Source organism: Typopeltis vanoorti, chromosome 24 (genome assembly GCF_054136105.1).
Source record: "Typopeltis vanoorti isolate ZY-2024b chromosome 24, IOZ_Tvanoo_1.0, whole genome shotgun sequence".
NCBI classification, from domain to species: Eukaryota; Metazoa; Arthropoda; class Arachnida; order Uropygi; family Thelyphonidae; genus Typopeltis; species Typopeltis vanoorti.
This window is the reverse complement of record NC_143572.1, coordinates 68268325-68282714: the sequence shown is the minus strand read 5'-3', so window position 1 is coordinate 68282714 and position 14390 is coordinate 68268325. Positions and strand designations below refer to the sequence as shown.

The following is a 14390-nucleotide window of genomic DNA, read 5'->3' as shown; positions in this document are numbered from 1 at the left end:
CTAGCAACACTTACAGCAATCGTGAGGAAAATTCGCAGCAGTATTACAATATTTGGAACTGAGTTCTCGAGACTGTATAATTCTAAAATTAACTGTAAAAGTTCAAAAAGGTTCAAAGTGCCACCTGGGGAGGACCTCTCCCTCCTCCCTCTCTAACTAAGCCACTGGAATACACACTACCCATCTCATATGACCTATGACACTGAGCATCTGCAATGAACTCTCATCATAAGTAGTATAGAAATAAAAAAACACGATGCAACATAAATAAAAATAATGAATTTTATTAATTAGGAAAAGATTTTTGGGAAATTTTCTAGTGTTTTTTTCCCCTTTTTCTTTGGGGATCAGGGCCTCTTGCCTCCCAATGTGTGCTCCACTGATGTCAAATATATTTTCTTTTAAATCCCCAATCTCAGAAAATCGACCGTTGAACTATAATACGAGTTAGAGTTTAGGGCAGTGTTTCTCAACGTTTTTTGGATCATGCCCCACCTCAACATCTCAAAGATCTTGATGCTTCACCTCAATGTCTCAAAGATTTTGATGCCCCTCCACTCTAGCATAATAATCAGCCAAGTTCTGAAAAAGTATAATATAAATATTATTATTATTATTATTATTATTCGTGACACCTCCAAGGAGTCCGAAGACTCACCACGGGAGGACACCTACTGTACAACACTTTGTCTCCACTACTACACAGAGCCTCTACTACCAATCACCTACATCAACGCCATCTACGGCCCACAACAAGCATCACAAAAGCTAGTATTTTTTGTCTGTAAATTGCGTGTGAATGGCCGATTTGTCTGTATGCGGGATGAAAAACCCGAGTTTCTGGGAGAAAAAACCCTGCTACATGAACATATTTATAGGTACATTTTCTAATTTCCCCCCAAAATATTCAAATTGTCCCCCTGTGGGGCGTACGCCCCACGTTGAGAAACACTGGTTTAGGGTATTAAGTTAGCACAGTTTTCAATCGTACACTCTCCGACGCATTGTTTCATTGATAATTTGATTTGAATATCACTGAAGTCTGAAGGATGCCACTTCTCTTCAAAGTTACTTAGGTCTAAAGGAGCTCGTCTATTCTCTTTTGAGAATAAAAATAATTAAAAAGTTATTCGTAAAATTATTTTTCAAGTTTACTGCATTATGTAAAAATCATTAAATAATATTATTAAGTAACTCTTTCTATTTCCTTTCTGGGGTGTATTACAAATATTAATCATGGGCGTGTTATTTAAATTATTCCTTATTTCCTTATCCAGTTGTAAGAATGAGTCCGCTTGCCTTACCAAATGATTTTTTTTACAGTTTAATTCTCTAATATAAATAAAAAGGGCTAGTTGTATTTTTTATTTATTCCTGTTTGGTCGCAGTTGTTTGTCATAAACTTATTAAAAGGGGGAAAAAAAAAGTGTGAAAATTACAAGTGGGAAATGAGGCCGTTGTGCGTAGTGACGTCAGTCTCAGTTTTGTGAATTCTGCCATTTTCTGTTGTGTGCTAGTGGTTATTGATTCATTTCCGATTTTTTTGTTTATTGAGACCATTTCTTTCTCTCCAGGTATTTAATTTACATTATTGCCTTGTGTTACACTGTTGTTACTATTACTGGCATGAGTTAATATCATACTATTCGTAAGTACAGAAATACCTGTATTTCATTTAAAGAGAACCGGCATTTGTGCTGTCAGTTGGATACGCTGTTAATTATAGCGCCTGCATAAAACTCCTTTTAAAAGGGAAGCATTTATTTTTACGATCGTAGATTATTGATAAAAGCATATTTTGTGTGTTAAAAAAAATCGGTTTACGTCATTACTGATCTAGTATCTTGTGCTGATCCCCGTATAATGGTTTCATTAGAACAATGCGTGTTTCTAGCAAGCCCTTTTACTCCATTCCTCTGGAGTGATGCCTATATTTGGATAATGGCCTCTGCTTACATTCGAATAAGAAAATTTACAGAAAACTCGAACCATCTCATCTTTATTTATAGAAAGCAGACTGATAACCAGAAGGTGGCATTGGGACAACATGTAATTCTATTTTGAATCTCTTCATTCAATTCTTTTCTGTCTAGACCGGTTGAGTACACAGATAACGGGTTTTAAGGAGCTTAATTCAAGCAGCTTGTCATTCCTATAGCATCCTTCTAAGAATAAGTATGTTTGTTCACTTGCTGACAACTCGCCTTCTTTTGAAAAGCCCAGGTAAAGGTTCTTTGCATTCTGGGTGGGATTCAAACTTTTTTTTTTTCAGCCAAAAGTTTTGTCTATAAGGACTGAGCTACAGAGAGTATTCTATTTTGAATAATAACATGTAATAAAATATAATCTTTGAGTTATAAGTCCAGAAGCTGTTTCTATAGTAATAATAATTTGCAGAGTTAGATGTAGAGAGGCAGGGATGATTGAACTGAAACATAAGTTCTTGATAGCTATTTACCAGATCAGAGATTTTCCAAAGAATAGAAAATGAGAAGGGCCAAGTGGCTATCCCTAGAAGTTGTGCAAGGGAGTGATAGCAGAGAAGTAACAACTTTGTGTGGTGAATGCATGGAATTCATTGTCCCACAAGTCTTCTGGCCCTATGTAGGTTCTGTTGTAATATAAGAAACTGGATTGGATTTACACTAATAAACAGAGGAAGTATATGGTGCTCCTTCAGTCCTAACTTTATTCTCCATTTAAGTAGATTTTTTTTGGTTTTGTTTTCTGTCAATTCCATGTTATTTTATAAGATTTTAAATTAGCTTTCATAACAAAGTAAAGAATATAATTGGGATTCATATAATATGAATTAGCGAATTGGAAGCTTGATGAAGTCTCCATGATACTTCTGGATTCAAAGATGTGGTTTGGAATCCCATTTATGCATGTGTTGAATGTTTTCTAAGCGTTTCCACTGAAGATAGTTATTATTATTTTTTTATTATTATTATTCAGGTCTCCATGGAGTCAAAAGACTCATCGTGGGAGGTCCTTTCTAAGAAGCACAAGTCTATCAAGATTCATCGAGGGAGGTTCCTAATAGGAAACACAGTCTATCATACCACTCCTTAAACGCATTGACCGTTCTCACCCTCACCACTCCATCAGGCAATGCATTCCATGGTTCAACCACCCTCCATGCAAAGAAACCACTCCTTGCCCTCTTTCTCACAGTTTTCTTTAGTAACTTCCAGGGATGGCCTCTTGTCATGGCTCCTTCCTGCTGTTCAACCAAACGAAAGAACTCCCCAGTGTCAACCCTGTAACCACCTCTCATCAGTTTAAAAGTCTCAATCATATCACCTCTTCTTCTATCCACCAAACTCTGCAGCCCACACTCCCTCAGCCGATCTTCATAGCTAACATTGTACAGTCCTGACACCATGTTTGTTATCTGCCTTTGTACCCTTTCCACAGTTAATTTATTCCCTTCATATCCTGATGACCAGATCTGAACAGTAGTCTAAGTGTGGTCTGATCAGAGTCTTATACAACGGAATGATAACCATTTGATCTCTGCAGGTCGGTGTCCTCATTATTGCAGCAATCCTCTGTGTTACCTTCACTACCTTTGCAATGTGTCCCCTAAATTTCAGGTTTCTATCAATCATCAACCCCAGATCTCTTCTCTCCCATACTTTCTCCAGTTTAACTCCCCCCATAGAGTATGCAGCGTCCCATCGATATGCCCCAAACCTCAAGACCTTACATTTTGCTGCACTAAACTGACATCCCCCATTCATTTGCCCATCTATCTAGTTTATTCAAATCCTCTTGCAGCGATACCACATCGGCACTATTACTAATAACCCTTCCCAGCTTTGCATCATCCACAAACAACTGAATGTCCCCTTGCAATCCACGGACAATGTCATTGATATAAAGGTTAAACAATATAGGTCCCAGTACTGAGCCCTGTGGAACCCCCACTTGTAACCTTCTGCCTCTTTGATATTGCTCCACCATATACAACTCTCTGATACTTATCGGACAGCCAATCCTGAATTCAGTTGACCAATCTGACATTCAGACCCATGTATTGCAACTTGAATATCAGCTTATCATGTGGCACCCTGTCAAATGTCTTTGCTAAGTCTAGGAAAATGGCAGTGTATGCCTTTCCCTGATCTAATGCTCTTGTAACTTTATCATAAAAGGCTAGCATATTGCTAAAACACAAGTGCCCCTTCACCAATCCATGTTGACTCTCACTGATGACCCACAAATTGGCCTATAATGGTACACTTCCAGTTTGTTACCACCCTTATGGCATGGCACTGTCTTACCTTCCTTACATTCCATGGGCACTTTTCCCGGAGCCAGACTTTCATTGAAAAGCCAGGTCAAAGGCTCTGTCAGTTTCATAGCACATTCTCTGAAAACTCGTGGTGAAATACCATCCAGTCCCTCAGCTTTACTAACATCCAGAGAGGTGCTTAAGGGTCAAAGCTGCATAACTGAGAGGAGATCTCCACATAACCTTTAAAGGAATGCAGAGAACCGACAGGACTTCTGACCTAATGTCCAATCCTCACCTTCTCGTGGTGCACCCTGTTGGGTATCTACCTGGATACTAATTATTTTATCCAAGTGTGAGCAAACAAAGTTTGCGCCTGAAAGTATCTTCAGGACTGGGTAAGGTGGTACAACATCAGGGCACTCCTTGCAAAGGTGGAGCAAGCTACCAACACTCCTATCTCAGTATCTCCCATAATTCAAAACACATGTCCTTGCGGATATGTCTAATATTATGCATTAAGAGAAGGGCCACAACCCAGACTAGTTTCGACCTTTATTGAGGTCTCTTCAGTGGGAGCCAGGCCGAAGTGGAGATACCAGGCAGAAGCATTAGCAGGTCATCTCTACCTGTAGGAGTTGCCAAATGGTGTGCCACACTTTTTTAATAAATTACTCTGGATTTAGAGAAAGATGTTGAAAGTTTATTTTTCACTTGGTTAGAGTATAATAAATTTAGTTTAATCCTTTATCCAAGTGTGAGCAAACAAACTTTGTGCCTGAAAGTATCTTCAGGACTGGGGTAAAGGGGTACAACACCAGGGCACTCCTTGCAAAGGTGGAGCAAGCTACCAACGTTCCTATCTCAGTATCTCCCATAATGCAAAACACATCTCCTTGCGGATATGTCTAATGTTATGCATTAATTTACTGAGATAGGAGTGTTGGTAGCTTCCTCCACCTTTGCAAGGAGTGCCCTGGTGTTGTACCACCTAACCCCAGTCCTGAAGATACTTTCAGGCGCAAACTTTGTTTGCTCACACTTGGATAAAGGCACATCATTTGGCAACTCCTATAGGTAGAGATGACCTGCTAATGCTTCTGCCTGGTATCTCCACTTGGGCCTGGCTCCCACTGAAGAGACCTCAATAAAGGTCGAAACTAGTCTGGGTTGTGGCCCTTCCCTTAATGCATAACATTAGACATATCTGCAAGGAGATGTGTTTTGCATTATGGGATATACTGAGATAGGAGAGTTGGTAGCTTGCTCCACCTTTGCAAGGAGTGCCCTGGTGTTGTACCACTTTACCCCAGTCCTGAAGATACTTTTAGGTGCAAACTTTGTTTGCACACACTTGGATAAAGGATTAAACTAAATTTATTATACTCTAACCAAGTGAAAAAATAAACTTTCAACTTCAATACCTGGATACTGAACGAACAAGGATGGGCTGACAATTTGGAATTTAGCTGACCAAATTGTATTCTTATTGGTTAAACCAAAATATAGAATGGTGGTACAACATGACAAAATTTCATTGCAGCTGGGGCATCGCCTGGTTAAACAAACCCCCGTTGTTTTTGCCTAGGGAACCAGGGCGAACAGCGAAAAGTCAGCTATTGGAACAAATCTGAAAATACATCCCAACTTAATATCACCAGAGTTAAAGATCAGTACTATCAACAGAAGAAGAAGCCTGAATGGCAAAGAAATGGAGCTAGCTGAGGAATTAGATAAGTACCAGATTGACATAATAGGGATGACTAAAACAAAAAAGACAAAGACTGGTGAGATCTTTCTGAGCAATAAATACAAAATGTTATATTCAGGCAATGATAATCAAGAAAAAAGGAGTAGCCATAGTATTCAACACTAAATAAGAGGCTAATTTACTTGAAAGGCAGGCAGTCTCAAGTAGAGTGATGTGGGCAAATATCAGCATGGGGAACTGGACAATGAGACTTATTTGTGCCTATGGTCCCACAGAAGATTCTACTAAGGTAGAAGTGAAGGAATTTTTTGATGCTTTAGACAAAGCAACCGACACAATGAAAAAAGAAAAGTTGGTCCTTGTTGGGGATCTAAATAGCAGAGTAGGAAATGATTGTCAGACATACAAAAATATTTTGGGAAAATTTGGAGAAAAGAGCAGAGCTAATAATAATGCAAATACCTGTTGGATTTCTGCTCAGGACATGGACTAGTTATTACTAACACCATGTTCCAACATAAAAATGTGCACAAATTCACATGGAGAGAAGAGGCAAGGAATAAGAAAAGTCTTATTGACTATGTTATTGTCAATAAGACTTTTCATATTGAAAATCATATTGAAATTTCATATTGAAAAGAGTAACGTGTAAGAAAGTTTTAAAGCGAATAAAAGTTTAGCAGCTCTCAGATGTGAACTGTAGACTAAAATACACAAAGATTATTGAAGAAAAAATGAAAGAGTTTGAGAACAGGAATCAAACCTTGGAGATTCAGTGGCAACCCTTGAAGAAAACCCTGATTGATTCAGCCAGAGAGGCATGTGGTGAGGTTGTCTGCAAGAATAGAAAAATCAGAACTCCATGGAAGTTAAAGAGGCAGTGAAGGAAAAGAAGAAAGCATATCAAAAGTTCCTGGCAAATAAGTCAGCTTTTGCTCTTAGAGAATACAGAGACAAATGTAAGAAAGCTAAACACTGTGTAAAACTAGCTAAACAAAAGTCATGGGAGGACTTTGGCAAGAACATAGAAAATAAATATTAAGAAGGTGGTAAGTTATTCTGGAGGTTGTTGAAGAAATTTAGAAATGGAGGAAAGAGTGCTGTAAAAGGAGTTAGAGATGAATAAGGTAACATGAAAACGGGAGAAAAAGATATGCTTAAAGTATGGAGTAATTACTTTGAAAAACTGCTAAATGAAACAAGCAGTGATGACAGCACAGTGGTAAAAAAACATTCAACAGGCATACAGTCAGGAATACATACCTATACTTGAAGTAGAAAAAGCCATCAAAGGCTTGAAATTTGGAAAGGAAGCAGGATTAGATGATAATCGACCAGAAATGCTGAAGTATGGTGGTATAAAAGTGTTACAGTGGCTGCACTGCATAGTTCAGAAAGCCTGGACAGAGGGACGAATTTCTGATGATTGGAGTAGAGCTCTAATAGTACCCATATATAAAGAGGGAAATAAAACTGAATGTGGGAATTACAGAGGTATTTCCCTACTGAGTGTTCCTGGCAAGATCTATGCAAGTATACTTGAGAAATGGTTGAGAAGAATTGTGGAAGAAAAGCTGGGTGAAGAACAAGCTGGATTCAGGCCAAATAAAGGCTGTCAGGATCAGATCTTCACTTTACGACAAATAGTTGAGAAAACATGGGATTATAACAAAGATCTGTATTTAAGTTGTGTTGATGTGGAAAAGGCATATGACAAGGTGCCAAGAGAGAAGCTATTCACTACGTTACAGTTATATGGTGTCAATGGGACATTATATCAAGCAATACTTTGTCTTTATTTGAGTTGTATGTCAGCTGTTAGAATTGAAGGAAGTACAAGAACAGTGGTGCACTCAGGAATTAATCTTGGAGGGAGCCGAGTACTCAAGATTTAATCTTGGGGGGGGGTGACAAGCACTCATGATTTAATCTTGGGGGCCCTAGTTGAATAGATGATTTGAGAATACACACTACGTATTGCATACAACCTATGACTGAGCAATTGCAGTGATCGCCAATACATGATACCTGTGATTGCTTTCCCGGCTCAGGCAAACAAAATTTCGCCCTAGCACTTTTTCGTTCGCTTTGCATTCACAACGGCCATGATTCCAGAGAGCCAGAGGGTATTCGCACCTTATTTGACTGATAATTCATAAGTAGTATAGAAATAGAAGACACAACATAACATAAAATTTAAAAAAAAAAAAATTTAATTAGAAGAAGATTTTTGGAAAATTTTTTAGTCTTTTTTTTCCCTTTTTCGTTTTTTTTTTTGGGGGGGGGGCAGGGCCCCTGGCCCACACCCTGGGAGCGCCAATGTACAGGAAGATGGTTTAATGTTAAATCTGGTGTGAGACAAGGATGTACATTATCCTCTCTGTTATTCATTATCTATGTGGATCACATTATGAAGGAAGGTGGTATTAAACATGATTTCAGAATTGGAGATGTTAATGTCAGTTCTTTGCTTTATGCAGACGATGTTATACTTCTAAATAAATCCACTACAAGTTTGCAAGATTCCCTGACTAAATTGAATAACTGTTATAATAGATTTGGTATGAAGGTCAGCATTAAAAAGACAAAGACAATGAAAATAGGTTGAATTGTTGAAAATGTCAACTGTGTTGTGAACGGGTAACCTGTGGAACAAGTAAAATATTTCAGCTACTTAGGCATGATTTTTAGTGAAGATGGTAAATTAAATATGGTAATAGACAATAGATTCAACAAAGATGGTATGGTAGGAAATCAATTGAATAAATTCATATGGAATAAGAGAGAAATTAATCAGAACACTAAATTATCTGTATACAAGACGGTGTTCAAACCAGTTTTAACTTACGGATCTGAGAGCTGGGTCAGAAGTAAAACACTTGACGAAAGACTAGAGACCACAGATATGAGAGTCCTGAGAAAGATAAGAGACGTGAACAGATGGCATCAATGGCAATATCATATTAAAAATGAGGATATTAGGAACGAACTTGACATTGTCTACATCCAGGAATGTGCTAGCAGAGCTAATCTCGGGTGGTATGGTCACTTAAACAGAATGGGCGAGGAAAGATTAGCAAACCAAGTGTTCTCTGCCAGGTTGGCAGGAAAATGATTCAGAGGAAGACCAAGATATAGGTGGATTGATACGGTACAAAGTGCCTTAGACGATAGAAATATAAGATCTGATAATGTTGGAATCTTGACAAGTAACAGACTGATTTGGAGGAAAATTGTAGATAGGAAGTTAGTAATGATGTAAATTTTTCATGTAGAACTATCATATCCTGTACACCCCTCGAGGGTACATGTCAGGAATTTGATGATGATGAGAGTACTCAGTATGTGGAACACGCTCTCCTCTAAACCTCGAACCTGCCCTATCCCACTAGTATTGAAGTTGACTGCTCCAGGATGAAATACTCCAATAAAGTGTGCATTGAACAATTCCATTGCATCAGTCACTCTATTCCCATTTTTATCCCACAATGTCATTCTTCCACAGTCATTTCTCCTCCTACTGGCCACATATCTAAAAAATTCCCTAGGATTTTGCTTGGATCTAACGGCCAATCTTTTCTCATATTCCTGTTTTGCCTTCCCTACCATACTAGTCACTCTCCTGGCCTGTGTCTTATATTCTTCATACATCTTCTCCACCTTTCTCTTTATATCTCTTCCATAGTCTCTTTTTCGCATGCAGTTTCTATTTAATATTGTTTGTCATTCACTTTATTCCAAATTGTGTCCTCTTCCTCACTCGTGGTATACAGCTTTCCATTGCTGCTAACAAATATTCCTTCACAATTTCCCAAGCACTAATGATATCCATGCCTTCCAATTCCTCCCTCCACAAAACTTCTCCAAGTTGACTTCTAAGATTATTATAATCACCTACTTTATAATTCCACATATGTTCCAGTCTCTTTGATACTCCTGGATGTCTATTCATTTTCCAAGTCAAAACTATATGGTCACTCTCTCCAACTAGTGGGAGAGATGTCATCTCAGTTATCAACTCTTCTGATGCTATAACCAAATACAAAACTCTTGAACCTCTTGTTCATGTTGCCTAAGACATCTGTCCCTCAAGAACTCTAGAAATCTCATACCCTTATTGCTACATGCATCTTCCTCTCCCCAGTTTATACTGCTGTAGTTAAAATCTCCCATTACAACCATTCTTCTTCCACATGCCACACTCAACTTTCTCAACATCTCCTGGTCCCCACCCTCTGTGCTCCTTGGTCTGTAGCAACACCCCACTAAATATCCCGTCTTGCACACCTCCACCTCGCATCATATGCTTTCAAAATCATTAGTGTCACAGCCTTCAAAAGCCTCCACTCTTAGAGGACATAGGTTGTCAATTATCATAAGCAGTACTCCACCACCACCACCACGCTTTCCCTTTCTATCCTGCTGAAAAATGCTGTACTCAGCAACTTCTATTCCTGTTATTATATCCTCTTCTGTCAACCACGTCTCGGTGATCCCAATAATCTTTGGCCAGTGGGATGAACTCTAGAAATTCCATTCTCTTGTTGCTAATTGCCATTGTTTCTATACTCAGCATTATCCCCTATAGATTCCACTAAGCCCAGCATTACCTGATGTCATCCCCCTTCTCCCAAGTACCCATTCCCACAAGAGGCCACCCTTGCTACCATCCACACTGGGACACACTGACTCGTTTAGAACAGCAATCTCTCCCTTCAAGAAACTTCCAATCCTCTTCTGACACATTCTTGCTATTATGCCATTCAATATCATCGCTATTCTGCTCAGCTCTTCACTATCATACCTAGGCAAGACACACACACTCTTTCCTCTCTCTGTCTTCTTGCGTACAACCTCAAGCTAGAATCTCATATCTCTCGCTGCTCTATTTACACCACCAATCAAGTCATTTGTTCCTACCATCACAATCATCTCATCCACCCTTTCATCTCTTAACTGGCATAGCCACACTTTCTGTCGTTCCTCCTGGCAAACACTCCTTACGCATCCTATCTTGAACACCACGGATCATTGATTCGTGGTGTTCAAGATTCCTCGATTGCTCACATGCATCCCTCCCTCCCTCTCTCTCTCTCTCTTCTGTGACAGTTTCTCTCTGTGCTCCCCTACTTACCTGCCTTCCTGATATCACTCTATCCCTAGTCCCTGTTCTCCCGTGTATAACTCTGTTTCCATTCTTTCCTCCTCTATCATTCCTATGTCTGACACTCATTCCCTCTCTTCCACTTATCCTATTCTCACCTCTTCTATCATTCATACAACTCTCTCATTCCCTCTCTTCTACTGTTCCCATTCTCTCCTCTTCTATCACTTCCATAACTCTGTCTCATTCCCTCTCTTTTACTGTTCCTGTTCTCTCTTCTACCATTCTCATAACTTTCTCATTCCCTCTCCTTTAGTATTGTTCCTATTATCTCCTCTTCTCTCATTCCCATAACTCTCTCTCACTCCTCCTCTGATTCTCCTTGCATTCGTCTCTTGCATTTGCATAATCTCATCTTTCACACCTCATCTCATTCCCCAGACATTCCACCTGCTCTTTCAGCTCATCTCTCTCTCTCTCTGTAAGTCAGCCACTCTTGTTTACCATTCATCCTCCCAATTGAGACTATCTCCTAAAACCTCCGAATCAGAGGTTGGTTATAAAGGCTTAAGTAGTACTGAATTTAAGATTTGATGCAAATAGGCATAAATTCCCTTAAAGAATGTACAGGATACTATGAGAGTATTATATGAAAAGTTGACATTATTAATAACTTCCTGTTGGATTAATTTTGAGGAAATGTTTCTCTTTTCAGGACTCCAATATTGTGATATCTTATATTTCAGTTTTCTAATGCACTTCTAATTAAAAAAAAAAATTAAAATTTATTTATTTATTTTTATCAGGCTTCTTGCTATTTTCCCTGGCATCAAACACCTGTTTTGTTATAACCTTTTCCTATTCTGTTTAAGTAGGCAGCATACCACTTTTGATTAGCTGTACTTGCACATTCCTGAGCACTAACAATGTAAAGTTCATTCCTAATATCTTCATTTTTAATATGATTCTGTTGTTGATGCCATCTGTTCACTGCAATTTTTTCTCAGCACACTCATATTTGTGGTCTCCAGTCTTTTTGATGAGATGGTTTATTTCTAACCTAGTTCTTGGATCCGCAAGTTAAAATTGGTTTTGAAACACTAATTTATTATCTTTTGTTTTGAGTAATGACTCTCTTATTGCATATAAGTTTATTCAACTGGCTTCTGACCATACTGGCTTTTTTACTTGTTCTATAGGTTCTTCATTGAAAATGCAGCTAAAGTTTTCTTATGTTCCTGCCTATATTTTTAGTTTTAGTCTTTTTATTGCTTATTTTCATTCCAAATTTATTACAGCAGTTATTCAGTTTAGTTAGGAAATCCTGCAGACTTGTATGGGAGTATAATATCTGCATCAAGTAAAGAACTGAGATTAACATATCCAATTTGATATCAGGTTTAATGCTGCTTTCTTTCATAATCTGACCCATATAAAGGAAGAATAAGAATGGGAACAGTGTGCAGAATTTAAGTATACAATATATTGCTCAATATAATATCCTGTTTATACCTTATTATTATTACTATGTGACACCACCGGGGAGTCCAAAGACTCATCGAGGGAAGGCAACCACTCTACAACTCTTTCTTCACCACTCAATCCACCAACTACTACGAACCACAACTACACCAATGGCATCTACTGCCCACCACCATGACTAGTATTTTCACAGACAATCGCAAACATCCATGCCCACAGTGGGATTTGAACCTGCAGCATTTTGGCTGGAACGCGGATACGCTGACCACTCGGCCAACAGGCCCAATTATAATTGCTGCTTAGTTGAATAAGTGTGCATGCTCACCGAAGAGGTTGATGGGTGATTGACAGAGACAGAGCATTCTGTGCTGGGTATAATGAGAAACAAAAAAGAGAGCAAGAATGAAGTTTGAGAATTAGCCAAGAATTTTGCTTTTAGGAGTTTTTAAAAAAACTTGACAGGTGATATGGGAAATAGATAATGGGTGTCACTTTAATGTGGATAAATGTGAAGTTGTACATTTTGGGATAAATAGATACAAGCTGTGTACCTCATTAATGGAACTGTTCTCCAAGAAATGGATGAAACTAGGGATTTAGGGATGGTGATAGACAAAGTTGAACTTTAGAGGACGTTGCTAATGTATCTCATAAGATTACTTGGCTGTTGAACACAGTAGTAAGTAGAGATAAGAAATTCTTATTCCTCTTTATAAGGCCTTGATATGTCCACATCTGGATTACTGTGCTCAGGTGTGGTTTCTTGTATTTCTTGGGGTGGGGGGATTTAGAGGCAAGCTACCGAGATGGTGAGTGGTCTGTGAAATGTTCCATATGAGGACAGATTGAGGATGAGTGGACTGCAGAAGTTGGTTTATAGTAAAAAAGAGAAGATAGGATAAAAACATTTAAGATACTTAAAGGGTTTTATATGATTGATGCAGGGGAAATGTTTTAGCACTTGGCTAGAGGCAGGCAGAACAAGAGGTCATCTCTGGAAGTTCAGTAAAAGTGTGGTTAGTTTGGGTATGAGGACTAGATTTTTTGCTTGGAGAGTTGTGAATGAATGGAATAGATTGCCAGAGTCAATTGTTAGTCCTTTGTCTGTTAATAGGTTCAAGGAGAGGTGTGATAGATTGTGCAGATAATTTAGGTCTCCTGCGATTAGTATTTGGACTCCATCAAGGTGCCCATACAATAATAAGTATTAATAGAGGACCATGCCTTACTTCATGTAATACATATCTGTTATATTATTCTGTAGACTGGTCCCTCCCCTTCTTTCTTTGCTTCTTTCTCCTCTCCTTGCTCCTTCCCCCTGATGCTATTAGAGTATTCGAGGGCTAGGGGTGAGTCTTTCCTATCTTGCTAAGTCATTTCATCTTATGCAGCCGCCGAAGGAGGCAAGCTAGTCTCAATAGGTGCCGGTCCCAAGCCCGGATAAATGCGAGGGTTGACGTCAGGAAGGGCATCCGGTCAGAAAACTTCAATGCCAGCTCAAACTATGATTATGAGTCGAAGAGAAAATGATATAAGGGCTAGGGCATACCCCTTAAGCGACGCGCAGCCACATCGCCCTACAGCTGCGAGAAATGGACGAGGGCTACCGCATCAAGGGCGGGTGCGGTTAAAGAAGCGAGCCCAGCAGGTGGACTGGATGTTGCGAGTGGGAACACTGAATGTTGGAAGCATGACTGGAAGGGGAAGAGAGGTTGCAGACATGATGAGGAAGAGGAAGTTGGACATTTTATGTGTGCAGAAGACAAGGTGGAAGGGGGGGAAGGCAAAGGAACTGCTGGGAGATGGATATAAATTGTTCTACTCTGGAGCGAATAATGAGGGAAGAAATGGTG

At 39.1% G+C, this 14390-nt stretch overlaps 1 protein-coding gene across 3 annotated transcripts in view; it reads left to right on the top strand.

Moving 5' to 3' along the window:
* The first annotated feature begins 1443 nt into the window (after window positions 1-1443).
* Window positions 1444-14390, top strand: part of LOC150093381 (uncharacterized) — a 196304-nt gene continuing 183357 nt past the window's right edge. For all 3 annotated transcript variants that reach the window (XR_016550431.1, XM_090413692.1, XM_090413691.1), the window contains exon 1: window positions 1444-1574. The gene's annotated coding sequence lies outside the window, so the exon portion shown is untranslated. The remainder of the gene's footprint in view (window positions 1575-14390) is intronic.